General features: G+C 37.3%; 1 protein-coding gene and 1 pseudogene across 2 annotated transcripts in view; one reads left to right on the top strand and one right to left on the bottom strand.

Moving 5' to 3' along the window:
- LOC134608777 (poly(rC)-binding protein 3-like) overlaps positions 1-27,328 on the top strand; it is a 1,002,469-nt gene that overhangs the window by 63,306 nt on the left and 911,835 nt on the right. The window lies entirely within an intron of this gene.
- On the bottom strand, positions 2,380-3,824 carry LOC134608776 (thioredoxin-interacting protein-like; annotated as a pseudogene).

Below are 27,328 nucleotides of genomic sequence, written 5' to 3'. Positions count from 1 at the left end.
AATCAAAATCACACACTGAAGACTGGAAAATACTAGTATAAATACAAGAATAAAACAGTAAAAACTATTGCAGCAAACAGGAAAGGTTAAATATAAAAAAGTTAATCGGATTAGAGATAAAAATCCAAAGGAGTAAAAGGGGGGATCAGACCACTAAATAGTGTATTATGTACAATATATATAATGTCTCAAATAGTTCAATTCTTTAGGATATCAGTTCAAGTCCAAATATAAATAGTACAGCAATGGATTAATAAATAGATTAATAAAGGACTAGTGTGATCGGAAAAAAATAAATAAAATAAAAAACAAGTCAATGAAGTCCTTATCCACAAGATATCAGAATGTATCAGCTGAAGAAATCCCTAAATATCAGGGCTCCTGCTATAATGGAAACAAGAGACTTAGATTATAGCTGAAATAATATAGTATCACACTTTAATTCCAAAAGCCAATACAGGTTGATACATATGTAGCAGGTCTGTAATGTGAAAAGATCAGCCGTTTGCAATGAATCTACAATGACAAAAACAGGGCCACAGTGTTCTCTGTTATACTTTATTGGGGATACAATATAAAAATCAAATACACTCACAAAAGGTGCCGGGCATAGTGGTATTAGGATCGGAATCTAACTTGTATCAGCCGTGATCCGACTCTATACTCCCTCTTGGTAACCGGTTTAGAGGGAGATCGATGGGGATGACAAGTCTCTGCTTGCTGTATTCGCTGGCGTGTGTTCCAATTGCATCACTTCATCAGAGGTAGCATCTAGTCTGTTCGGCAGGTTTTTAAGCCTCCTGATCTTATTACAACTCTTATAACCCTTGAGTGTCCTTATTAAAAAGGGTTGTTAACCCTTGCATGTTCTCAGGTAAATACATAAATTAATTTATATACACATATTAATAAAACTGAAAGTTTAAAAATCCTTATACTTGGACTGTAATACAGTAAAATATACATTCAAAGCATAATTATAAGTACACAAGTACGGAAATACATTGGTACGTTAAAAAGTACATGCTTGAATTCAAATAATAAGGATTAATATTAAAATTGATTGTGTCAGAGGGAAATTCTTAAAAGATGGTAAGCTAAATTATTATTATTTTTTTTTTTAATTTTTAAATATTTTATTAAGAAAACAAAAAGTTCCCTGAAAATAGGGTCAAAAATTGCAGTAAAAAATATAAAGAAACTTTAAACATAATTATACAAAATAATACAGTAACAAACAACTTACAAATATTTGTCCTCGGCACAGGGCATACATTCTCCAAGGAAATGTGTTTAAGCAGTGCTGAATTACAGTACATTTACAGAAAGAAATAAAAAGTTTAAGTGCATTCTCTGCAGAGAACTCAAAATACTTGGGAAAAGGCATCAGAAAACCACTTAGGTCAAGATATTGCATTAAAACGCTTATGAAATTGTTGCAAGACAAAGCCATTTCTATAAGTCCCAAATATAGCTTTACAGCAGCAACATGAGACCAGAGTGCATTGACAATATATGGCTTTAAACAAAAGACATTGTTTTTTTTTAGAAAAAGCCCTTTAAAGTTTTTAAACGGTTTTGGACCTCTGCTGACATAAACTGTGGTCTCTCTTGGCAACAGAGGTCTCTAGTCTCCCTTTTTTATAAAACTTATTTAGCAAGTATTCTGTGAACTAATTCCCTGAGCGGTGAGGATTTTGATCCTTAAAAATGCAAAGAGCTCAATTTGAGAAGTTCACTTAGATTTACCCACGGATAATGTATAGATAGAAAATGTGAATGCTTGCAGCCAAAGCGTTGGCTTTTGGAAAGACTTTAAAGTTGGTAGCTATCAAAACTGTAGTGGTTGCATTCTATTGCCATAAATAAACAAAAAAAATAACAAAATTACCTTAACATTACAAAATAAGTGCTGAAAAAAACATTAATACTGCATTTAACAATACAAAAAGCAGCAGTTCATACATAGAAAGTCATAGTCTTCACATGCTTGTCTATTAATGGTTCTACTGAATGTATGCTATAAGAGCAGGCCTTGTCTAAGCAAGTTGGGAAATATATGCATTTAAACTGCTTTATACTCCTTGCTAGCCATCTTGGTTGAAAACCCACAGTAACGGGCATATTTAACTTGTTGGAATGCAGTTTGGAGTGATTTAGAACGAAAATAGCACAAGTAATAAAAAGCCAAATGAAAAGGTTAAGCTTGCCTCTTACACTATTGAAATATTCAAGACTCTATACGAAAGTATAACATTTACAAAGTGTTCTTGGCGTTGCAAAAATCAGAATAAAACCAGACTTTTGATTTTGGAGTGATAAAAAATAGCACATTTCTCTTAAAAAAAGACTTTAGGAGTCCACTCATCTACTTTGCACCACTCGTATCCCAGTGGTAGGTGAAATGGGCAAGCCCCATCTTATTTTGCATTGGCATCCTTGAACAATTAGTATCTTTTGATGGCTTGAGAAACAGTCAAGTGATTTTGCATTGTGTTCAACCTCGTCTGTCCCTTCTCCCGGGAATCTGCATCAAAGGCTACAAAATGACCTCTTTTTGCAGTGCTTTGTGAAAGGTCAAGTGAGGACACATTTCAGAACTCGAGAATAAGCCAGACGACTGATTCACATTCTGCTTAATGCACGCAGGTATTCTTGTTGGCATCAACCTCTGTGTAGGTTGGAGGCATGTACTTGAACTCTGGAGCGTACATGAAGATAGGGCTTTCACAGATGTAGTCCAGCTCATCCAAGAGAGGTGTAGTGGGTCTCTCAAGTCTGTGGTCTTCAGGAACTATGTCCAAATAGCAAGGAGGTGCTTCTGGCGTTCCTGGGATGTTCAACTCAACCCAACTCATTTCAGAACTTGTTTGGCTAGCCATGCTGGAGGATCGGCTGCTTAATCCAGAAGAGCTGCTGCCAATCACAAGAGGCAGATCCAAGATTACCTTCTTAGCTCCAGGAACGCTGACGTAGACCAGTAATGAATATTCGACTCTCAGAATATTGCATCGAAGGATGGAGGGCTTTATTTCGGGGACCCGGATGCTCTTTCCTCGCCAAGAATCGGACATGCCAGAGATGATGTGGTTTCTTCTCACCCTGCAGAGTTTCTGAGTGAAGACTTTGGTAAGACCGTTGGCCAGGTATGTATGTTTGGCTATGATGGCCGCTTTAGGGACTGCAATACGTGAGCAGGTGTTCTCAAAGTCAGCAGAGATACAAATTTCATCTCCTTCACAGAATCCTTTGCGATTGATGCTAGAAGACATAGAGATGTGTCCATCAGGAAAGAAGAGACAAGTCATTTTCTTGTGTTTTTTTCCAGAAACTGGAGACGTCAAATCTGGTGTATTAACATCCACAGAATCCACTACTTCAAATGTTTTCTTGACTTCCTGAGAAGGATGGGACGGATGATCCAAGTAAGCCTTCACCCAGTACTCCACAGAACCATACTTTCCCTTGAACGTAGTGCCCAAAGGCCCTTGAGGTAACTCGAATCCAAACGTGTACACGTCGCGGTTTCCAGGTCTCAGAATTACAGAGCCATCTGAATCTGTAGGCTGGTCCTCCATCTGCAAGGTGTCCTCATATCTCAGGTACTACATGTCCTGCTTGCAGTGCCGAGATCCTGAGGACCACGCCATCTTGGCCACTCCACAGGCCAGAACCCTGACTGCTGTCACCCTGGTCACCTCAGCCACCTCCACCTGGACCGTTCCTGTCACCTTCTCCCCTCCACAGTACACCTTGTCAGGCTCAGAGAAGCTCAGCACAAAGCTCTTGATTCCCTTGAAGACCACCATGGTGATGATAAATGGTATCTGCTCCTCTCAATGGAGAAATAATAATAAAAACAATTACTTCTTCCACAAACTGCAGGAAGAGTGCTGATAGAAGCCACCTATTGTGCTTTAACTCAGCCTCTCCTATGGTTTGATGGCAGAGCTGCTGTGTCCTCCCCTCTCAGTGAGCTCTAACGTTTGTGGTAAGCTAAATTATTAAATCTTAATTCATATAGCTCATACCGAGCTAGAGTTAGATATCGAGAAGCTAAAGTCTTTATAAGCATATCTATTAGGCTAGTACATCTTACGTAAAAATGAATGACAAAGTAGTAAAAAATTTATAAAAATGTAATAAAAATTTGGGGGGCAATTCACCTTTACCAGATTAAGGATAGGGTTATTTCTCCATATGTACGGGAATATTGTTACAATCTTAAACGTTGAAGATATCATCATATCCAGTGGTTTGGAACTGGGAGACATACACTGATTGACTGGTGGGGGAAATAGATCTTTTTGGGGACATCTTATTATTTAGATCTAAATATTCTGAAGGTGCTTATCTATTATGTTGTATTCAACAATGGCCCAATTGCTTGTGAAAAAAATCAGATGCCGATGGGGGCTATGCGGCAAATAGGTGTTTAGGAGCTTACTCAGAAAAGGGTAATTAAACGTCTAAATAACGTTGAGTAAAATAAATTGGTATGAAACGAAATCCGATATAGTCAGATACAAATGGTGATAAATTCAAAAAGTAGAAGTAGAAACTAAAGTAAATTGTGAATAAATAATATCAAGATAAAGATAGAAACAGAAAAATAAAAATAAAATAAAAAATAAAAATTAATGGGGCAGGGCTTGATGGCCGACCAAGAGCTCCTTGAGGAAACCCACTGTTTAAGCCATATACCGGACTTTACTGCTATAATCTGGGCACTGATCCTGCTAATGCTACTGAGGAGTACTCAGATGACCTTCATGCCTGCATTTGCGTGAATGCGATGGATACAGCCCGTGTCGAACGGCTCGGCAGCCCTAAATCATACTTGGAGTGGGGAAGGCGGCCACTCCCCCACTCTGATCTAAAGACCGCTTGTTCTAAAGCCCTGCCACCCTCCTATGGACCGGTGGGGGATATCCCGGTCGCCACTGGTGCTCCCTTGTGGCCAAATCTGTGAGACGCCAGCACTGCAGGCAAGCTGCAGGGCTTGTGCCTACTTCCCAAAATGGCCACCATACCTGGGCTTGCCACACCATGGACCTCCCCTCATTACCCACCCATGCAGACCCATTTACATGGGCACTGGACAGCATATTTTCCCGATTCTTGGAGAGGCTAAGCACCAGACATCCTGTCATACTCACCAATTCTAGAAGACAAGCCAAGGCTCTCATGCTCTGGTCTGACGTTCACCCCGGCAGAGTGAGATCTCCCCAGGGGGCCCACAGCATGGTAATGTTAAAGCTGAGATGCTACACGAAGGCGCACAAACACCGACTGGGTAACACTCGCACCCGCTCACCTAAACGGCGAGGCAAACATGGATCTTCCAGACTGAGGATCCCCAACAAGCGAGGCGGGTGGCAGGGGCAGATGGATCGCAAACACGATCCCCCACTGTTGGATGTGGCTGGATGCCGAAGAACCTCATGTGGAACAGCTTAGGAGTGTGGGCCTGACAGGGCGATATCTTTGATAACGCTAGAGCCCAACTTCACCGCGAGGGCATCGATTGAATGGACTGCAGACTCTCACTAGGGCAAGGCTGCTGACTCCACAGCTGCTCTCCTAACAAATATAATTGTTATGCCTATAATGCTACACCCTATTGACGTGCTTAGATTGACCAGCAATGGTAATTTACTCTTAAATATCCAGTGTTACTTCTTTCTCCTATTACATATTACATAGTTAGATAGCTGAAAAGAGACTTGCGTCCATCAAGTTCAGCCTTCCTCACACCTGTTTTTTGCTTTTGATCCAAAAGAGAAAAAAAAAGAGAAAAAAAAAAACCCAGTTTGAAGCACAATTTTGCAACAAGCTAGGACAAAAAATTCCTTATTGACCCCAGAATGGCAGTCAGATTTATCCTTGAATCAAGCAGTTATTACCCTACATTGAAAGATTATATCCTTGAATATTCTGTCTTTGCAAGTATGCATCTAGTAGCTGTTTGAACATCTGTATGGACTCTGATAAAACCACTTCTTCAGGCAGAGAATTCCACATCCTGATTGTTCTTACAGTAAAAAAACCTTTCCTTTGCCTTAGACGAAATCTTCTTTCTTCCAGTCTAAACGCATGGCCTCGTGTCCTATGTAAAGTCCGGTTTGTGAATAGATTTCCACACAATGGTTTGTATTGGCCCCGAATATATTTGTATAATGTTATCATATCCCCTCTCAGGCGACGTTTTTCTAAACTAAATAGGTTTAAATTTGTTAACCTTTCTTCATAGCTGATATGTTCCATTCCTTTTATTAATTTTGTAGCCCGCCTCTGCACTTTTTCTAGTGCCATGATATCCTTCTTTAGAACAGGTGCCCAAAATTGCACAGCATATTCAATATGTGGTCTTACCAGTGATTTATAGAGAGGCAAAATGATATTCTCGTCCCGAGAATGAATGCCCTTTTTCATGCATGACAATACCTTACTGGCCTTGGCCACTGCTGATTGACATTGCACATTGTTGCATAGTTTGTTGTCTATAACAATTCCCAAGTCCTTTTCGTGTGTTGTTACCCCTAATTCGCTTCCATTAAGGGTATACGTTGCTTGTGTATTCTTTACGCCGAAGTGCATAACTTTGCATTTTTCAACATTAAATTTCATCTGCCATTTGAGTGCCCAGTCCTCCAGTCTATCTAAATCCTTCTGCAGCAAAGTAATATCTTGCTCACATTGTATTATTTTACAAAGTTTTGTGTCATCTGCAAACACTGAAACATGACTTTCAATGCTGTCTTCAAGATCATTTATAAAAATGTTAAATAGAAGGGGTCCCAGAACAGACCCCTGAGGGACACCACTTGCCACCTCTGTCCAGCTTGAAAATTTACCATTAACGACAACTCTTTGTATTCTGTTTTTAAGCCAATGTTCTACCCAAGAACAAGCATTTTCATCGAGACCGATTTCCTTGAGTTTGAACACTAATCTTTTGTGTGGAACTGTATCAAATGCCTTGGCAAAATCCAAATAGATCACATCCACTGCAACACCCTGATCTATACTTCTACTTACTTCTTCGTAGAACGCAATCAAGTTAGTTTGACATGACCTGTGCTTCATAAAACCGTGCTGATTTTTGCTGATAACCATATTCTTCTCAAGGAATTCTTGAATATTATCCCTTAATAACCTTTCAAATATTTTACCAGCCACAGAAGTTAAGCTCACAGGTCTATAATTTCCAGGCAAGGATTTTGAACCCTTTTTGAATATAGGAACCACATCTGCCTTCCTCCAATCCTCCGGAACACTTCCTGAAAGAAAAGAATCTTGAAAGATTAAAAACAGAGGTTCACTTATTTCTACACTTAGTTCCTTAAGTACACGTGGATGGATACCGTCAGGCCCTGGAGCTTTGTTTATATTAACTTTCTTTAGTTGCTGCAGCACATTGTCTTGAGTTAACCAATTACAATTATTCTGCAAGTTTTTAGTAGCAATCATTTGCACATCTATTGCCATGGGTTCTTCTTTAATATATACAGAGGAGAAATAGTTATTTAGAATTCCTGCCTTTTCTTGGTCTTCATTAACTAACACCCCCGTTTCAGTTTTAAGTGTACCTATACTTTCATTTTTGGGTTTTTTGGAATTTATGTACTTAAAAAATGCTTTGGGGTTGGTTTTGCTCTCTTTAGCTATCATTTTTTCATTTTGAAGTTTAGCAAGTTTAATTGCCTTTTTGCACGCATTATTTGCTTTCTTATATCTTTTATAAGATGCATCTGATTTGTCTGATTTAAATGCTTTAAATGCCCTTTTCTTATTTTTAATCTCTTGTTTTACTTCTCTACTAAGCCACATTGGTTTTAATTTGTTTCTTTTATACTTATTTCCCAATGGTACATACTGAGAAATGTACCTTTCTAATATTTGTTGGAAGATGATCCATTTATCCTCAGTGTTCTTTTCACTAAAGAGTTTATGCCAGTCAATATATTGTAAAGCTTCCCTTATCTTATTGAAATTGGCCTTTTTAAAATTATATGTTTTAGTATACCCCATGTGCTTTTGTTTTTTTGAGTTTATTTCAAAGGACACTATATTGTGATCACTATTTCCCAAGTGCTCACCTACTTGAATGTTGGTCAAAAGATCAACGTTGTTTGTTAAAACCAGGTCCAGACAAGCGTCCATTCTAGTTGGTGCTTGTACAAGTTGTAACATGAAGTTGTCATTTAACAAGTTTAAAAACCTAATTCCCTTTGCTGAGCTACTAGTCCCTATGTCCCAATTTATGTCTGGGAAATTAAAATCTCCAATAATTAAAGTGTTACCAAGATTTGCAGCTTTCTCAATTTGCTCAAACAGCTGTTGTTCCTCGTCAATATTAACATTAGGTGGTTTATAACATATCCCAACCAATAGTTGGTTTCCCTTCTTTTCCCCCAAGCAGATATTTACCCATAAAGCTTCCACATTTTCCTCATCGCATTCAATTTGCTTAAGATTTGGCTTTAAATCATGGTTGACATACAAACATACCCCACCACCCTTCTTGTTTTTCCTATCCTTCCTAAATAATGTGTACCCATTTAAGTTAACTGCCCAGTCATGTGTCTCATCCCACCATGTTTCAGTTATGCCTATTATATCATATTGTTTAGTGTATGCTAATGCCTCTAGTTCCCCCATTTTGTTATTTAGGCTCCTTGCATTAGTAAGCATACATTTAATATCATGCGTCTCTTGTTTATTTTGTGAATTACCAACATTACATAGCTTCTCTGTTCTGAGCTTGCCCCTCCCCCCGTCTCCACCCTCCTTATACTGTTCTAAAGCCCATCTCCTTTCTGTCCTATCTCCATTTTGTAGATTGCTATGACCCTCCCCCCCTACTACTAGTTTAAAATCTCCTCCAACCTTCTAGCCATCCTATCCCCCAGCACTGCAGACCCCCTTCCGTTTAGGTGCAATCCATCACTACTATATAGGTTGTACCCAATCGCAAAGTCGGCCCAGTGCTCTAAAAACCCAAAACCCTCCTTCCTGCACCAAGACTTCAGCCACGCATTAACCTCTCTAATCTCCCGCTGCCTTTCCACTGTAGCACGTGGCACAGGTAATATCTCAGAGAATACCACCTTGGAGGTCCTTTTCTTGAGTTTGCTACCTAATTCCCTGAAATCATTCTTTAGGGCCTTCCATCTTCCTCTTACTTTGTCATTGGTACCAACATGGACCATGACCGCTGGGTCATCCCCAGCCCCTCCCAATAATCCATCCACTCTGTCAGCAACATGCCGGACCCGAGCACCCGGGAGACAGCAAACTGTCCGGTTGAGCCGATCAGAGTGGCAGATTGCCCTATCTGCTCTCCTAATGATAGAGTCCCCTACCACCACAACCTGTCTTGCCTTCCTTACATTTTGATCCCCACCCGTACTAGAGGGGCTGTCACCTCGGCTGTTAGAAGTAACAGCTTCCTCTAATACAGCTACTCCTGAGCTGATGCTCCCAACATCTTCCCTCAAACGGGCAAATCTGCTAGGTTGCACCAAATCAGGACTAGCTAGCCCTTTCCTCTTCCCTCCCCCCCTGCTTCCTCGCCCCACTGTCACCCAGCTACATGCCTGTTCCCCATCTGTCATATCTCCTCCCTCTCCACTACCTGACCCCACTAAACTCTGCTCAGTCAGCAGCAGACTCCTCTCAAGATTGTCGATCTCCCTCAAAGTTGCGATTTGCTTCTCAAGATCTCCAATCTGAGCTTCCAGAGAAGCCACTCGCACACAACCATCACAGAGGTATGGACCATGGACGGGTACATCCAGGCATCCATACATGCAACAAGAAGTGCATTGAGTTAAACTAACAATCTTGCTAACACTCATTTCCCCAGATACAGATTAAAAAAAAAAAAATAAAGTAAAAAAAAAAAATCTATATATATAAATAAAAAATTTTTTTTAAAAATTACCTTGATAGTTTAAACCCCTAGTTAGTTCCAACTCCTGGTTTTTTAACTCCTACTTGAAAGAGTCTACTTAATAGAGTCTGCTTCCAAATAATGTGAGCAAGCTCAGGGAGTTAGGGGTGTGCCTTTATAGGGATACCAATCCCACACAGGTGCAATTAATAAACACTCCCCCCAATCAATCAAGCAGCAGCACAAAAGAGGGGGAAAAACCAGAACACCAGGAAATTAGTGTATTAGTTACATCTACTGTCAGTCTGTGCTTTCACACTTAATATTGTGTAGCAAACACCATGTCTAGAATGTCTTCTATGCTTGCATATTTAGTTTTGGTCATGTCCCTAGACATGCTTACCTAGCTTGATCTCAACATTCTAATCTTGTATACTTCTCACCATATCAAATAACCTGTTGGGAATTCCTCATCTGTGTGCATATCTTGTGCTTGGCTATACCCTGACATGTTATCTTGCATATATCTATTCATTATACTTAACAAAAAAATGTGCAGTTTCCTCTTGGCATATTGTGTTGTAACTTTAAGTCTGTACTCACTTGTTTTTGTAATCTACAATATATGTCAGTCATTTTGTGCCTGTTCCTCTGCACTTCAAAAATAAAGAACTACAAAAAATTTTTTTTAAATGATTATAAATAAAAATAAATATTAACGAATATAATTTTTTTATAAAAATAAAAGTAAATATAAAAATAAAAATACAGGACCGAAGCTAGAGATAAAGACAAAGTAATATAAAGATAAAAAAATAAATAAATAAAGATGGAAATAGTAAATATAGATGGATAAACATAAATACAAATGAAAATGTGAAAGGAAGAGAAAAAAGAAGAAAGAAAAATGCTCGGAAGGAAAAGCAAAAAAAAGGGAAAAGAAGGAAAGAAATGGATTGAAATAAAGTCAACAATAGAAAAGGAATGGGATGAAAATGAGTTGACCTAATAGTAGGCCATAGGCCGTATGGTCATATATTGTGGACTAGATACTGTAAAGAAGCATTGGTTATGGTATAAATATGTTATTCTAAAAAGGCATTTAGTTCAAAGTCTGCATTTAGACCTTTTGGTTCCAATGAATCCAATTAGAAGATCCACTTCGCCTCTGCTCTATCTAATGTTTTTACTAAATCCCCTCCTCTCCAATGTTTGTTGATTTTTTATATCGCCATAAACTTTAAGCCTTCTGGATTTTTTGCATGATGTACACAGAAATGCCTTGAAAGATTGTGCGTAAGGAGACCTTTTCTTATATTATATATGTGTTCTCCTACTCTTTTTGAAAATTTCCTTTAAGTTCTTCCTATATAACATTTATTGCATTTACAAATGAGAAGGTAAATTACTCCCACTTAATTACAATCCAGTTGGGTTTTGATCTTAAAAGTTTCTTCTTCTTCCATGTCACTAAATTCTCTGATAAGGAATTCTTGGGTGGGATTATTCCTACATCCTACGCATTTACCACACTTTCGAAAACCTAACTGTTTAGGGTTTGTGTCAGATTTTTTCTGTTCCTTTATGGTGGGAGCCATCTTTAAGTTGGGTGCTCTAGAATTGATGATTCTGGGTTTTATTCCCTAATACTGGTGCCAGTATTGAGTCACCTTTTAGGATATCCCAATGTTTTCCCAATATTACTGATCAAGAAGGATTGGTTACTGAATTGTTTAATGAAGGATGGAATTTCTGCTGTTGATTTTATTTCTTTGCTTCTTTTCTCCAATGTATGTTCCCTAGGGAGTTCCAATGCTCGATTCAGGGCTTCATCCAACTGGTCTTTTGCATATCCCTTTTTTAGGAATTGGCTCCACTTTTCATCCATTTGGGTAGTACAGACTTCAAACTCAGAGCAATTTCGTCTTATTCTTCTTATCCATCGACTAATGCTCCTTTACATTATCTAGTCCACAATATATGACCATACGGCCTATGACCTACTATTAGGCCAACTCATTTTTATCCCATTCCAATTTTATTGTTGACTTTATTTCAATCCATTTCTTTCCTTTTTGTTCCTTTTTTTTGTTTTTCCTTCAATGCATTTTTCTTTCTTATTTTTTCTCTTCGTTCCGCATTCTCATTTTTATTTATGTTTATCAATCTATATTTACTATTTCCATCTTTATGTATTTTTCATCTTATTTTACTTTATATTACTTCGTCTTTATCTCTATCTTCGGTCCTGTATTTTTACTTGTTTTATATTTTTATATTTATTTTTATTTTTATAATTCTTTTTATATTCACTTATAGTTATCTTTATTTTTACTTTTATTTGTAATTATATTCTTTTTTATTTTTAATTTCATTTTTATTTTTCTGTTTCTATCTTTATATTGATATTTTTCGATTTACTTTAGTTTCTACTTCTACTTTTTGAATTTATCACCAATTTTATCTATATCTTTATCTGATTTGGTTTCATCCCAATTTATTTTACTTAACGTTATTTAGATGTTTAATTACCCTTTTCTGAGTAAGCTCCTCAACACCTATTTGCTGCATAGCCCCCATCGACATCTGATTTTTTCACAAGCAATTGGGCCATTGTAGAATACAAAACAATAGATCTACACCTAAATAATAAGATATCCCCGAAAACAATCTATCTCCCGCACCAGTCAATCAGTGTATGCCGCCCAGTTCCAAACCTCTGGATATGATGATAACTTCAACGTTTAAGGTAATTTAGCTTACCATCTTTTAAGAATTTCCCTCTGCCACAATCAATTTAACTATTAATCTGTATTATTTGAATGCCAGCATGTAATTTTTAACGTACCAATGTATTTCCGTACTTGTGTGTTTATATTTATGCTTTGAATGTATATTTTAACTGTATTACAGTCTGAGTATAAGGATTTTTAAACATTTATTTTTTTTATATGTGTATATAAATGAATTTATGTCTTTACCTGAGAGCATGCATGGGTTAACAACCCTTTTTTTAAAAATAAATTCTTTATTTTTGTGTGCATGGAAAACACTTTACAAAGTGGTTCACTTGCCACAACAGCGGGTGTCCGCACAACAGTAAACATAGTACATCAGTTCGGCATGGATGTCAGTGCACATTTTTTTGTTTGTTTGTTTACTAAGTGAGGCGATGGTGATGGTGTGTGTATTCAGCTGCATCGTCTCCTACTGTCACCTATGCTATATTGTGCTGGTACATAGCTAGTGTAAAAATAAACATTTGAAGTGATGAACCTCAAAGAAACGAAAACCATTAATGCATAAAACGGGAGGGGGAAGTGGGTTAGCCAGGGCTTGGCTGGTGTATCCTGTGGGTGGGACGTTAAGAGAGGGTTATATGAGCCCTTTGTTATGTGAGCCTGAATTACACTGTGGCGCGGAGGGGGGGTAATGGTCAGCTGGTAGTCGGGTAGGTCTGGGCCTTTGCCTGAATGTCGGTGGTCGTGGTCTGGTATGAAGAACGTTGCCCCAATTAAAATCAAAGTCTTAACTTTTGAGCTGTAAATGTGAAGCAATGGAGTCAGTATATGGTGGGAGAGTGTCCCGGTAAACTTTATGTCGTGGCATGAACTCCGGAGAATTGGCTGTATCTTGTCTGAAGGAGCTTGTGGGCCCCACTGATGGCACCACTGGATTAAGTGAGTTCAGGGGAAGATCTAACAGGCCCAGTACCCTCGTGGCTTCCTGCATATCATGTATGACATGCAATGTGTCTCCTTTGTTGATGTGCAGAGCATGAGCTGGACCCCAGCTGTACTTGATGTGGTGCATTCGCAGGAGTGAGGTGAATTGTCGTAGGAAACTTCTTCACACCAGTGTCCTGCCTGAGAGATCGGAGTAGAATGACAGGATCATCCCTTCAAAGGGGTATGTCGCCTGTTCTCTTGTGGCTGTCTGGACTGCTACTTTATCCCTTAAGTTCTGGAACTGGAGCACTATGTGATACCTAGCTGGTATCGGTACGCGGACTATACTGTCTAGTGTAACCGCTTTGGCCGCTTTCGGTGTCAGTAGTGCGGTAAGGAGCCGCATGGTAAAGTGTGGGAGCTCAGCCTCTGGGATGGAGTTGGCGACATCTCTAACTTTCAGGTTTGTTTGGCGATGTTTGTCTTCCTGCGTGGCCAATCGCTGTTCATGGAGCGGATTCTGCTGTCGCAGTTCGTGGATGGCAACCTGAAGCTCTGTTATTTGGCATGTGTGGTCGCTGGAGGTACCGTCCACTGCCCTAAGCCGGCCTGTCAAGCTCCTGAGTTCGTCCCGGATCGTGGCCACGTCGGCCAAGATTGTCTTGTGGTGATCCGCCATGAGCTCACCTATAGCCTCCATAGTCACCGGTGTGGGGGTTGTCGACGCCAGGGATTATCCAGCTTTTGTTTCTTGGTTTTCCTCCCCATGGGTCCTAGGTGAGACTTGGCCGGTTTGGCCAGTGTCCGAGCGTTGAAAGCAGTAGTTTTCCGATATAATGGTCAGGAGCTCAGCAGCCATGCGACCGTCCACTTCCACAGTAAAGCTCCGCCTCCTACAACCCTTTTTAATAGGGACACTCAAGGGTTAAATTCCCAAGTTGTAATAAGATCTGGAGGCTTAAAAACCTGACGAACAGACTAGATGCTACCTCTGATGAAGTGATCATGAAGTTGCATCTATCTTACCGTACATGACAGCACAGTGGAACGCAGGATCAGCAGTGGAACGCACGCTAGCAAATACAGCTAGCAGAGACCTGTTATCCCCATCCCCACTGATCTCCCTCTAAGCTGGCTACCAATAGGGAGTATAGAGTGTGACTGTGGCTGATACAAGTTGGATTCCAATCCTAGTACCACTTTGCCGGCACCTTTTGTGAGTGTATTTGATATTCATAAGAAGAAGAAGAAATAGGAAGCAAAAGGGATTCACTCATATAGGGGTTAACCCTTGGGAAGCTACAGCAGTAGCGGAAACAGATAGAAAGCGAGTGCCCTTGAGTTTAAAATATAGCTTTTAATAGTAAATTTAAAACGTAATTAAAACGTAGTTAGCTATATATGTAAAAAAAAAAAAATGAATAGACCTAAAATATAGTATTCAAAGTTGTCATAAATCAGTAATTCTAAAGGGACAGCTAATTTCCTATAAGTAAATAGCAATCTAGTTCAATCAAGTCTGTAGAAAAGTTTTCAGGATTAATCTCCAAGTGATATGCAAAAACCAAGCAGGTTTTAAAGCATTAAAGTTGATAAATAATAAAGTAAAGGTATAAGGAAAATAGGGTCCCTAAAGTGGGTAATAGCTACATATAGAGAAAATGAAATCGATAAACCATACTTATTGTAACATTTCTAGTAAACAAGTAACAAGAGAGTGCCTAAAAAGGACACATAGTAACATGTTACAAAATATGGTCATAGTGGTCCTGTGTTATAAACAGGCATAGATACATCAGTAGCTTTAGCAGACAAAAATGTGTCTGCACAATAAATTAACCACAATCATAGTGCCTATTAGGTCCGAGATTAGCACTAGAAAGGGTATAGTGCAAAAAGCACTAAAAAAATATAACTCCTACGGTGGGGCTAAGGACTGCTGCCTAAATGTGAAGGATATGTACTCAAAAGATATACATACATATAGAAAGGTGGAGCTCCTAAGAATATGATACAGTCGGTATTCTGTAAAACAAAATTATACAGGCAATAGTGCAACACTGTAAAATGGGCATTAAAAGTGTATAAGCTGAAATATTATAACTCACAAGCCTGGAGTCATACCCTCATATGACTCAGGTGGTATACGCCTCTGGACCATTCAAGGATGTCCCAATCCTTTTTCTCTCTTTGGGGACTCGGTGGTTCCTTTAAGGGTGCTTGATGCTTTGTGCTTTCCCTTTAAATTTGCTGCTAATAGAGATGCAAAATTCCAAAGGAATTCCAGAAAAAAGGTGCTTTATTGTAGATAAAAATTCGAATATAAAATCAAACATATATATATATAAAATAAAAGATTAAAAAATAAGTTCCAGATATTAGTCTGGTTTGACTCAGTAGTCTACAACAGTATATTTGAAAAAGGAAGTTAGTTCAATTTTGATTGTTAATGGGACAGCTTGCTAAATGCGTTATGGTGCTAAGATACTGACCCTGCTTTATATCCATTCAGTTTGTCAAAATAGTGTGTAACACATCCTTACTCTCATTTTAGGTTGTTTTGGCAGTGAAAATAAGTATGTAGAATGGCAATTGCAGCTAAGATGTGTTCTATAATTTGTAAAAATGTATTATGTACAATAACAAGCTGATGTAAATAGAAATCCTTGAAGATGAATACTGCTCAGGAAGTTATAAAATCTTTACCAAATGATTTTTTTTTTTCTTTGAGAAGGTTTTACTCTCCCTTGAGACAGCAGTTGATTTTTTATTCATTTGTTTCATAATGGGGCATTAATGAGAAGAATATGTTGGCGCTTAATAAATAAAACAATACCATGTACAGTCTGCAGAATTGTTTGCATGTGCATCAGTAATATATGCAATTTCCTTTCTCTTTATTTTTATTGAATTATTCATTAATTCAGTAAATTTCAATCAAGTCATACATTGCTATACATTTATTGTCATCTGTTTCTCTGCTGGTGAATGACTAGCAAAACATTTAAATCTGTATAAAAGATTGGAGCTCATTAGCATCCTGACATCTGCTAGCCCTGCTTGACAGTGACTAATGGCTGAATTCGTATGAATAAAAAAAAACTCACCCTCAGGTGAAATTCCGAAGAGCTTCTGTCACTCGAACATTAAACATACACTAATAATGATTGCAATGATGCTTAGAAAAATCTCTCTTACACACTGAAGCACACTGTTACAGCTAATGACTCACATGCACATTATATTTGTATTTCAGATGCACTTATTGTGATTGCAGTGGTGTTTCTGGGATGAAATGGAGTACAATTAGTACCGCTATGCATGTGCAAAGGATTCGTGTGCACTACTGATATTACATTTTAATAATAACCGGTGAAATGTAGAAATACACAGACAGATAGACAGACAGTTGGTTAGACAGATGAAATAACAGAATTAAAACATGCGCGCGCACACACACACACACACACACACACATAAAAAGGGGCAGAGCAAACACACTCTGCCTGATATATATTTATAGAGAATTGAGTAGACAAACCAAAATTATTTGAGTTCTTACACTAACATATCCCCTAACACTGACACAAACAGTAAAAAATATAAGTTTTATAAAAAAAATACATGTTCTATAAATGATAGGAGGTAACACTGAAAATGATGCCGTCTCAAATTTCTTCAGAACGCCATTCTTTATTATGTTGACAGACAGATCATGTTTTCTAACCAGTCATCTGAGTGTTAATCATAGTTTAACAGACACTATAGAGAATGGGAGCCCTAATGCCATGGGAGACCGAGATTAGCGGGAGCTATGCTATAGTACTAGTTAACACGTTAATTCAGAATCCTCTTAATGTTGATAGTAATAGATATGAACTGTGGATGCAGAAACACCATAATTATGTATCTAAATATTTGTTGCTGTTATAGTACCATTGCTAGAGAAGTTGAATTAGTGGTGGCATCCACAGGGAGCTGCTGCTTATGGATGTGTTACCAGTCTAATGCAGATGAGGACAAGTATATCCTAATACTACCATGAGCTACAAAGAAACCTATCTCCAAATTCAACTCTATAAATCAATGTCACATAAAAAGATCTAAAAAGGTGGACCATGCATAGGGGAAGAATTATAGAACTAGATAACTATATAATGTTGGTTTCTTTTTTAACGATCTTTTGAAATTGTATGTAAACAGAAAAAAATAAATAAAAGTGCTGCCTTATGAGTAGGGAATTCAACTATATAGTGCACATTTTGGATTTTGTTTTGGATATGATAGACACATTTAAATACATAAAGGAAATCAACACAGTAAAGGAGGAGACTATATTTAAAAGAAGAAAAACTACCACAACAAGAGGACATAGTCTTAAATTAGAGGGGCAAAGGTTTAACAATAATATCAGGAAGTATTACTTTACTGAGAGGGTAGTGGATGCGTGGAATAGCCTTCCAGCTGAAGTGGTAGAGGTTAACACAGTAAAGGAGTTTAAGCATGCGTGGGATAGGCATAAGGCTATCCTAGCTATACGATAAGGTCAGGGACTAATGAAAGTATTTTGAAAATTGGGGAGATTAGATGTGCCGAATGGTTCTTATCTTAAGTTATAGCGCCTTCGCTGATCTTCATGGGTATTGACCCGGTCATTGGTGGCCTGTTGCTGTTTCTGCACTTCGACCAGTGTTCACTCCAAAGCTGTTATCCTGGAGTCGTGGGTGCTAGATGAGACCTCCAGCAGCATGACCCTAGAGGTGACTCCCTCTATTGCTTCTTTAATGTAGGTCATGTCGGCCATGATGTTAGCTCTAAGTTCCGCCAGCATGCTTTTTAATAGGGAAGCTGTGATCGGTTCCTTAGTAGTGGTACGTGTGTGTTTGGGCTCAGGTGGTGGCGCATACGATGCCCCTTTTCCCGGATCTATGGAAAAATCCTCCGAGGAGTATGAGTAACCATCTTCTCCTTTTCGCCATCTTGTCCCATGCGGACTTTTGCGAGAGCAGTAGAAGTTCTCCGATGTTGCGACTGGTAGGGTCTTTGTCTGCTTTAGTTTTTTTGTGCTTCCGACTCGTGGTTATTTGACACAATACTGGGTGAGGGCATTTATAGCTGTGTAGTGTTTCTACCCTAAAATCTGGATTTTTGCGATATTAGGTAGAGAGCTCGGGAGAGTGTGTCTGCTTTGCTGCTTTTTCTTCAACACGTTAAATACATATATTTCCTAACAATCCTGGATTCCAGTGGAACAGTCCCAGCATTTACAAGAAAAAAAATCCCCCAAAAGCTTGAAAGTCAGGACAAATTGTTATATAAGATATAAGGGAGTATATTTAAAATAAGATATTTTAACATCAAATAACATCATTTTAATTGTGTGTGTAGAGAGGGTTTGGATGAGGGTGTGTATGGAAAGATGGACAGACATGCTAAAGGGAGGTGGGTAGAAAAAAACAAAAAGAGGGGGATGCAGAGAAATGGAAAACTAAAAATGCATTAACACACACACTTAAAAAAAACACATTCACACAAACTGTTACACTATGCTAATACATCACCAAATTAACACATGCACATTCAAACACAAATACACACACACACAAACAGACACACCCTGCCACACTGCACAATAGATTAAAGAAACTGCTATAGCTCTGATCCACCTCCTGAGGTTATCAATACTAATAACTTATGTCTAATTAGATGCTTTTCATAGAAAAGTATTGAGGTGCATGGTGCATGCCTCTTTGAATTACAGTTTAAAGCAGGTGAGGCAAGATCATCTCTCAGCTTTCTGCTTGGCAGCTGACAAGTGTTACTGAGGGACTTTATAAAAGTGCCAATGTCTAATGAAATTGTCAATATTAGAAAATAAAAGTCTGCAGGGGTAGATAATTAACCATAAATTGCTGTGTTTTAAGTATATGGAGTGTTCCTTTAAAGATATATAGATCCAAATTGTAAGACAATTACAAAATATAAATCTTATAGACTGAATATCATATATCTTAGTACGATAGATAGAAAATAGCAGGAAACCGGCACTCAAGGAATTTGATCAAACATATTTACTGTTCAGAAGATTCGACGTTTCAGCTCCTCTAGGGAGCTTTCATCAGGACATACAAAGTCCTTGTATGTCCTGATGAAAGCTCCCGAGAGGAGCTGAAACGTCGAATCTTCTGAACAGTAAATATTTTTGATCAAATTCCTTGAGTGCCGGTTTCCTGCTATTTTCTATATTTGAGCTACCAGAGCACCAGATATACATTTTTTTCTAATTTGGAGTGCAGGGGATTTCTGTCTTTTAATACGATAGATAGATAGATAGATAGATAGAGACAGACAGACAGACAAACATGGGGAAAACATTTGTCTTTATTACAAATTTTTGTATTATTTATAGGAATAAAATGCATAAAGATGGATTCACTTTATTAAGGTGAGTGCTAGTGACATCGGTGCCCTGGATATTTTCCTAAAGCTGTCTTTTGCACACGAGCAGTTGTCAGGCAGGTGACAAACCTCAAAGCAGACATGAAGACTAGAAATTTGGACACAAGCAAATGAGATCTGAAATAGCTGAGATATTAAGGTTAACATTCTGTGTACTCCAGGATTTCTTTACAATTCCTTTACCTACTAAAGTTGCAATGTATTAGCACCACAATAACTAATTACTTTATTAATTAGTTACAGAAATACAAGGCACAGTAAAATACTGAAATAAGTAAATATATTTAGAAAAAATACATACTTTTTTAATGAACGCAAATTCTTACCAATACATTTCAGATGTTCCATTGAGATGGAGTAGTACAATTAGCCCTTAACCCCTCAATGACGAATGACGTAACAGGTCCGTCATGCTGGGGAAGCACAAAACGCCGGATGATGAACCCGGTCCGTCATGCATTAAAGTTAACTCCAGATCGGCGTGGTGCTGGCGATTGCGGGGTTAGCGCTGTTGCTGGGTGCCTCTAAATCAGTGGCAGACTAGCAACAGCAAATTGCAATGTCCCAGCCCACGTGATCGCTGTGACAGCCTGTCAGGATCCTATCCTGACAACCAAGATATTGCTTTATTTTATTGCTGCAATACCTGTTTCTCGACTCTAGTGGCCTCCCTAGCCACTAGTCAATCCTCAGTTGCTCTCACCTGCTTCATATTATTTTCCAAGTCTGATATAAAAGGCCACACCTAACTCTTCACATGGCCTTTTACATTGAAGTCAGTGTTCTAATATTGAAGTCAGTGTTCTGACATGGAACTTTTGAAGTCAGTGTTCTGCCTGAAAACATCCTGTATCCTGACTCCTGAAAACATTGTGATCCTCTATGGAGACTCCGTGTGTCCCGTCGCCGGAATCCTCCTGAAACTCTTATCTTCAACTACTGAAACCATCCTGTATCCTGACTCCTGAAAACATTCTTATCCTCTATGGAGACTCCGTGTGTCCCGTCGCCGGAGTCCTCCTGAAACTCTTATCTTCAACTTCTGCAACTCTGCATAATCCTGTAAGCAACCTGTATTATATTATACTGGAATCTACTTACCTGTTTCAACTGCTGCAACACTGCATGATCTTGTAAGCAACCTGTATTTCATTATACGGGAATCTACTTACCTGTCTCAACTGCTGCAACTCTGCATAATCCTTTAAGCAACTTGTACTATATTACACTGAAAGTACTTACTAGCTTTAACCATTTCAACCCTGTATCATCCTGAATCTGGCTGCAGTGTGACATTCCCCAAACTATTAATCTAGTTGGAAATAACTTCAAACCTACTTGTATATAAAATACTTTATTCATTTACTTTCAAAGTATCCTGTTTGTGGCATATTGCCTTTATTATGTTTTACTCTCAAAGTATCCTTTTTGTGGCATATTGCCTTAATTCTTGCTTTCAAGTAAATTGTTATGTCAAAAAAGATCAGTAAAGTTTTAAAATTTTCCACACCCAGGCGGAATAAATAGACCGATTTTGGGGTGTGATTTTAGTCATCTGTCTGATTGGTTACCGAATCTTGGCTTTGTCTACCATTTATCCTGTCTTCTCTGATCTTTGACCTTGGCTTGTCCTATCGTTGTTCCATTTCTCTTTACTCCTTTAACCTTGTACCTTGACTATTCTCTGCTTGTATAGCCCGGCCATTCTAAGGACCGGTATTACAAGTTTCTCTCTCTGTGTTCTCTCTCTTTGTGGTCTGTCTGTGTTTTGGTTTCGGAATCCATGACAGCTTTGCCAGGGTGACTGGGTACTATCCCCTGATAAGTTTACGCCAAATATTCCCCCTTTCACAGCAAATTGTATGCACTGGTTCATAATTTAAGGTTTAAAATATGCCTTTTGAAATACCCTGGGGTGTCTACTTTTACAAATGGTAGGCCTTTGTGGGGTTTTTTTAACAGTCAAACTGCTATAATGCCTCAAATTGAAAAATGGGCCCATCAAATACGTCTCTCAAAATTCGACTGTAAATACTGAAATGGACAGGTCTCTTATATGGCACTGAAGCTTCACAAAATAGTGCCAAAGACATTCATTGGGGGTATAATTTTACTCAGAAGACGTAGCTGAGCATAATTTTGGGGCTTTGATCACAGTGGCATATATCAAATCAAATATCAAATATACAAAATACTTAGCAATAATGTAATACATATGTAAAAAATTACAAAAAGTTTTTTTTACCACAACATATATTGGTGAAAAAAGGGGGGTATGTAAAGGCACAATATGCACCATATGAGATACCCTGGAGGGTCTACTTTTAAAATGGTAGGCTTTTGTGGGGGTTTTTGAACAGTCAAACTGCTAGAATACCCTAAATTGAAGCATAGGCCCATACAATCCATCTCTCATAATTCTACTGTAAATACTTTTGTGTGGCAATTTTGTTTTCTCTTATGGCTATTAAGCAAGACAAACATACCAAATTCTAAAATCGCTCCACATTAAATGTTTATTTTACTCCTTGTGTTTTGTGACCTGTAACTACCAAAAAAACCTTAAAATCCTAGACACATTAAATATTCTGTAAATTAGAACAACTAAATTAATGTATTTTTCATTACTTTCTTTAACCTGCACAAATCAAATTATGTAAAAACTGTAAAAAAAACACATTTTTCATTTTCTGTATTTTTTTATAAAACATAAGTATATATATATATTACATCAAATAAAGCCCTTTCTGTCCTTTAAAAAAACAGTATATAATAAATATGTGTTGGTGCGATAAATTAGTAAAATTCAAATTTCATTTGAACGCAAACAACAAGAAATACAAAAATTGCTTATGTCATTAAGTGCAAGACAAGCTTTTGAAGCTGTGTACCAAAGGGGTTAAATCCCCCTATAATAAACAAACATTATTGATCTATAATGCGTGTGCATTAAATTTACTCTTCTTGTTGATTTATTTGGGTATTTCAAATGTGCCTACGTTTTTGTTGCTTTGCAAATCTGTCACTTCCTGATAATAGCAAGAAGAGGGCAAGGCATGCAAAGGCTGCAGACAGCAGATCTGCAGCTTTTGCAAGCTGTTTGTCATATACCCCCAAAGAAAACATACCATGTTTCTTTTATTTTGTGATATATTTACTACATAGTTAAAAGAAACAAAAATGTTCAATGGAGTATATTCCTTTAAGTGAAACTTTTTTGCTCTGTCCTACAGCAAATTATGAGGTATGTGAGTAGAAGCCTGGGAATAGTTTCCTTTCATAGCCCTGCATTGTGTTTGAGAGAAATTCTGCATTTCTATTTGCACTCAAGGACAAAATAGACTTGCTAACAGAATAAATGTGCAAAACCCCCATTATTTCTCACATGCATGCTCTTAGTGTGACACATTCTTACGGTTAATGAAATTTAACTTTTCACATACGTTCAATTGTAGTTCAGCAGCAAGTAATAATCAAATTTAAAAATCTTTTCACTTAGCAGTGAGTCGCTACATGAGATTTCCATTAAAGATTACATTTCATACTCCAAAAAATTCTCAATGGAAAAGCTTTACAGGAAGCAGCTCTACAATTTCTTGTTCATTCGTGTCCATCGGTTCATTAGTGGATTTTTCTACACAATGCTTTTATAAGTCAGTATTAACCTTTTATATTAGACATCGTACTTACTTTCTATACTTCTATTTAGGTTTGTACAATTCCAACTCAGACTGACTTCACGTTTTTCAATCAATTTTGACTTGGGAAAAGTTTTTGACTACATTTGTTATAGAAATAAAAATGAAAGGAACACTTCAAGAACCATAATCACGGCAGTTTGCTGTAGAGGTTATGGATGGTGCCAGGGGTACTCTGTCATGCCAGGGTAAAATGTCAAACCATTTGAGAATGGTTTGACAACTTACCTGGAGTCTGTCAAGCATCCCCAACATCCTTTGCAGCTAGAAAACTCTTTACTGAGCTAAGCCTGCAGGAAGCATTTATTGGTGAGCATTCAGCTGTCATTTTTAGCCAATGACCATGCCTTGCATTGCAGAGCTTAGCTCGGTTGAGCTTCTGATAGCAGAGATTCAGGATTTTGGCACCTGATAAATCTCAGAAAAGTTATCAGACAATTCTTAATTGGTTTAACTATATACCCTATAAGGGCAACAGGGATGACCTGCCACCATAATCACTACAGTGGTGGTGCTCAGAGTGTTCCTTTAAGTATACATATAACATAGATTCAATGCTTATTTACTGTTTTACAGCTGGTTAGAGCAGTGGTATCAAACCCTGTTCAGGCCATCTCACCAGTAAGTGATCCTGGGCAAGGAACCTAATGATACATGATTAACCTAATGATTAACTTCAGATATGTTATTAGTTTAAGTTCATATTTATTTATTTGTGCACTAGATCACTTTGAAGTGCTTCCTGCAATTTGCACTTTTATATTAATATGTATTGATTGGATATGCATATTTTACTTTTTACGAATGGAAAGTATTTTGCACTTTATTTCACATAGTTGATGCTGCTAGACAAATTTGCAGTTTGAATTTCAGCGCACCTATTTTTCAGTTTTTACTATTTTCAAGGGTAAGATCTTAAAAAGATAAGTCCATATGGTGTGCCATTTATAATATTGATTCTACTTAACCAACTCATCATTAAATTATCCAATTTTTTTAAAGTGCGATTAGTTGATCCAATGGTTCTCAAAAAATTAACTTCCATTATTCTTCCTACCTTGTTGGCAAGCAAAATCCCCAGATAAACAAAGCTTTCTTCTATTTCAGTAAACCTATACGAGTCCATAATTTGTTGTTTAATTGTCTTATCAAAATTCTTAAACATTGCAGCTGTTTTGTCTATATTCATTTTATAATTTGAGAAGTCACTATACAATGATATCTCATCCATTAAGTGTTTAACAGAAGTTACAGGGTCCGTCATAGTTATTATAGTATCATCAGCATACATACATAGCTTTAGATCATTCCCAGTTGTTGGGACTCCTCTAATAAATTGACTTATTCTTATCCTTTTAGCAAGAGGCTCCATAGATAAGATATACAAAATTGGTGAAAGGGAACAACTCTGTCAGGTACCATTATTAGAAAAAAAAAAAAAACCATTCAGAACATAACTCTATCCCCACTACTTTAGCTATTGGGCCTTGATATAGTGATCTTATTGCTGATAACATCCACTCACAAAAAATGAAGGCTTACAAAACTTTAAACATAAATCCTCAGCCGATCCTGTCAAAGGCCTTCTCTGCATCCAATGACAGGGTCAGCAGGGAACAATCATTACTCTCCCCCCAATCCAATATATTAATCAGGAGTCTAGTATTGAAACTTGCTTGTCTATTAGGGACGAAACTATTCTGATCTTCATGAATAAAACCTTCTGCCAAAATTGCTGAAAACGGCTTTGAATCCATGTTTATCAAAGAAATTAGACAATAGTTTTTGATGTCTTGTGGATTTTTATCTTTCTTCAAAATTGGCAGTATATTTGCACACAACAATTCCCTTGGTCCAACACCTTAATTATCAATCTCATTAAATGTGTTAGTTGAATGTTCACTCAATAGATCTTTATACATCCTATAAAATCTATTAGTCAGACCATCAGGTGCAGGAGTTTTAAAATTAGCGAGTTTGTCGATAGCCTGTTTGAATTCTATTTTAGTTAGGGGAGAATTTAAGATTATATTTTGCTCTTGTGTGATTTTAGGAAGATTAATTTCTTTCAGATAGTTAATTAAACCCTGTTCATCAAGTCGATTTGATATGTTATAAAATAAATAAATCAAAATAACATTCTTGAAAGATCTTATTTTTTTTTCTAGATTCCTATATTTTATCTTATCTTTATCAATACATATTATTCCATTTTCCCTTACCTTCCCTTTTAATTTTTTGGTTAAACATCTTGAAATCCTACTATTGTCATAATAAAAATGTACTTTCAACCTCTCCAAATTTTTATTTATTCATTCTAGTTCTACGTAGTTTATTTATTTTTCTAATTCACTTAATTGATTTAACATTTCATCCGTCAGCTGTTTTTTGTTTTTTTCTAGATAATTTATATTATATATATAAAACTCTGCTCTAAAGGCACCTTTTTGTTTATTTAGCTAACTTTTACATTTTATCAAATATCCTCTTGACAAAGCCTTAAACGCACACCATATTGTTGTACAAGATATACCTTCTGTGCAATTTTCCTTAAAGTATAATTATATAAGAATTGTTATATAGTTTTGATTCTCCTATTTAGTATACTATCGTCTAAACGCCAAATGCTAAACGGTTTATACATTTTCATATCCTTTAAAACAAAGAAAATATAGCTATGATCTGCCCATGGATTATCCTTTATCAGATTTTTTTGAGTTTGTTCTACTTAACTGTTCTCCCCTAAAACTAAATCGATTCTTGAATAAGAATGGTGTTCCCTGGATAAATGTGTATACTCATTTTCCATTGTATGATAAACTCTCCAAATGTCTAATAAATTATTTTCTTTCATAATATTTCCCAAGATAATAGATTGTTTCTTTATTTGATTATTCCCCTTATGATTGCCCTTAATCTTTTTGTCTAATACTATATCCGGAACACTGTTAAAGTCTCCGGCTATGTTCCCATTTTTACTTTTTCTACTTTTCCCATTACTTTCTTAAGGTATTTAGTTGGCAAAAAAATTGGCAAATACATATTAACAAGGGTGTATACTTGAGTTTAGTTTACATATGAGAATTTGATATCTCCACACTCATTATCCAGCTCTGAATATATTGTCTCTCTATGATGTCTTTTAGAAAAAAACAATAGCAACGCCTCTTTTTTTCCTCCCCATTAGAGGTGCATGTATAACCTCCTCATATGACTCATATCTCCATCTGATCTTATCTTTCCTTTTCCAATGGGTCTCTTGTAACAGAGCAATATCTATATTCTCTCTTTTAAGTAATTTGTATAAACGCTTTCTTTTAAATGGGGTATTGAGTCCCTTAACATTCATTGAAATGCACTTCATATATATTTTTCCTTGTTTTCACTCTCTCTCATGAACTCGGTCCTCCTCTCAAAATAAACATAAAATTCCTTAATACAACACATAAGTTCCCTATATACCTAGGGTAACCACATACATCCCTAATTAGATGGTGAGGGCCCCATGATACCCTTACCACTAATCTCTTGACACTATTTTTCATAGCATTTATACTCTAAAAATCTCCAAGTAGGGATACTGCAAAGAGCTGACGTAATCCGGC

Source organism: Pelobates fuscus, chromosome 4, assembly GCF_036172605.1.
Source record: "Pelobates fuscus isolate aPelFus1 chromosome 4, aPelFus1.pri, whole genome shotgun sequence".
Lineage (NCBI taxonomy): Eukaryota > Metazoa > Chordata > Amphibia > Anura > Pelobatidae > Pelobates > Pelobates fuscus.
This window is presented reverse-complemented; position numbering and strand designations above follow the sequence as displayed.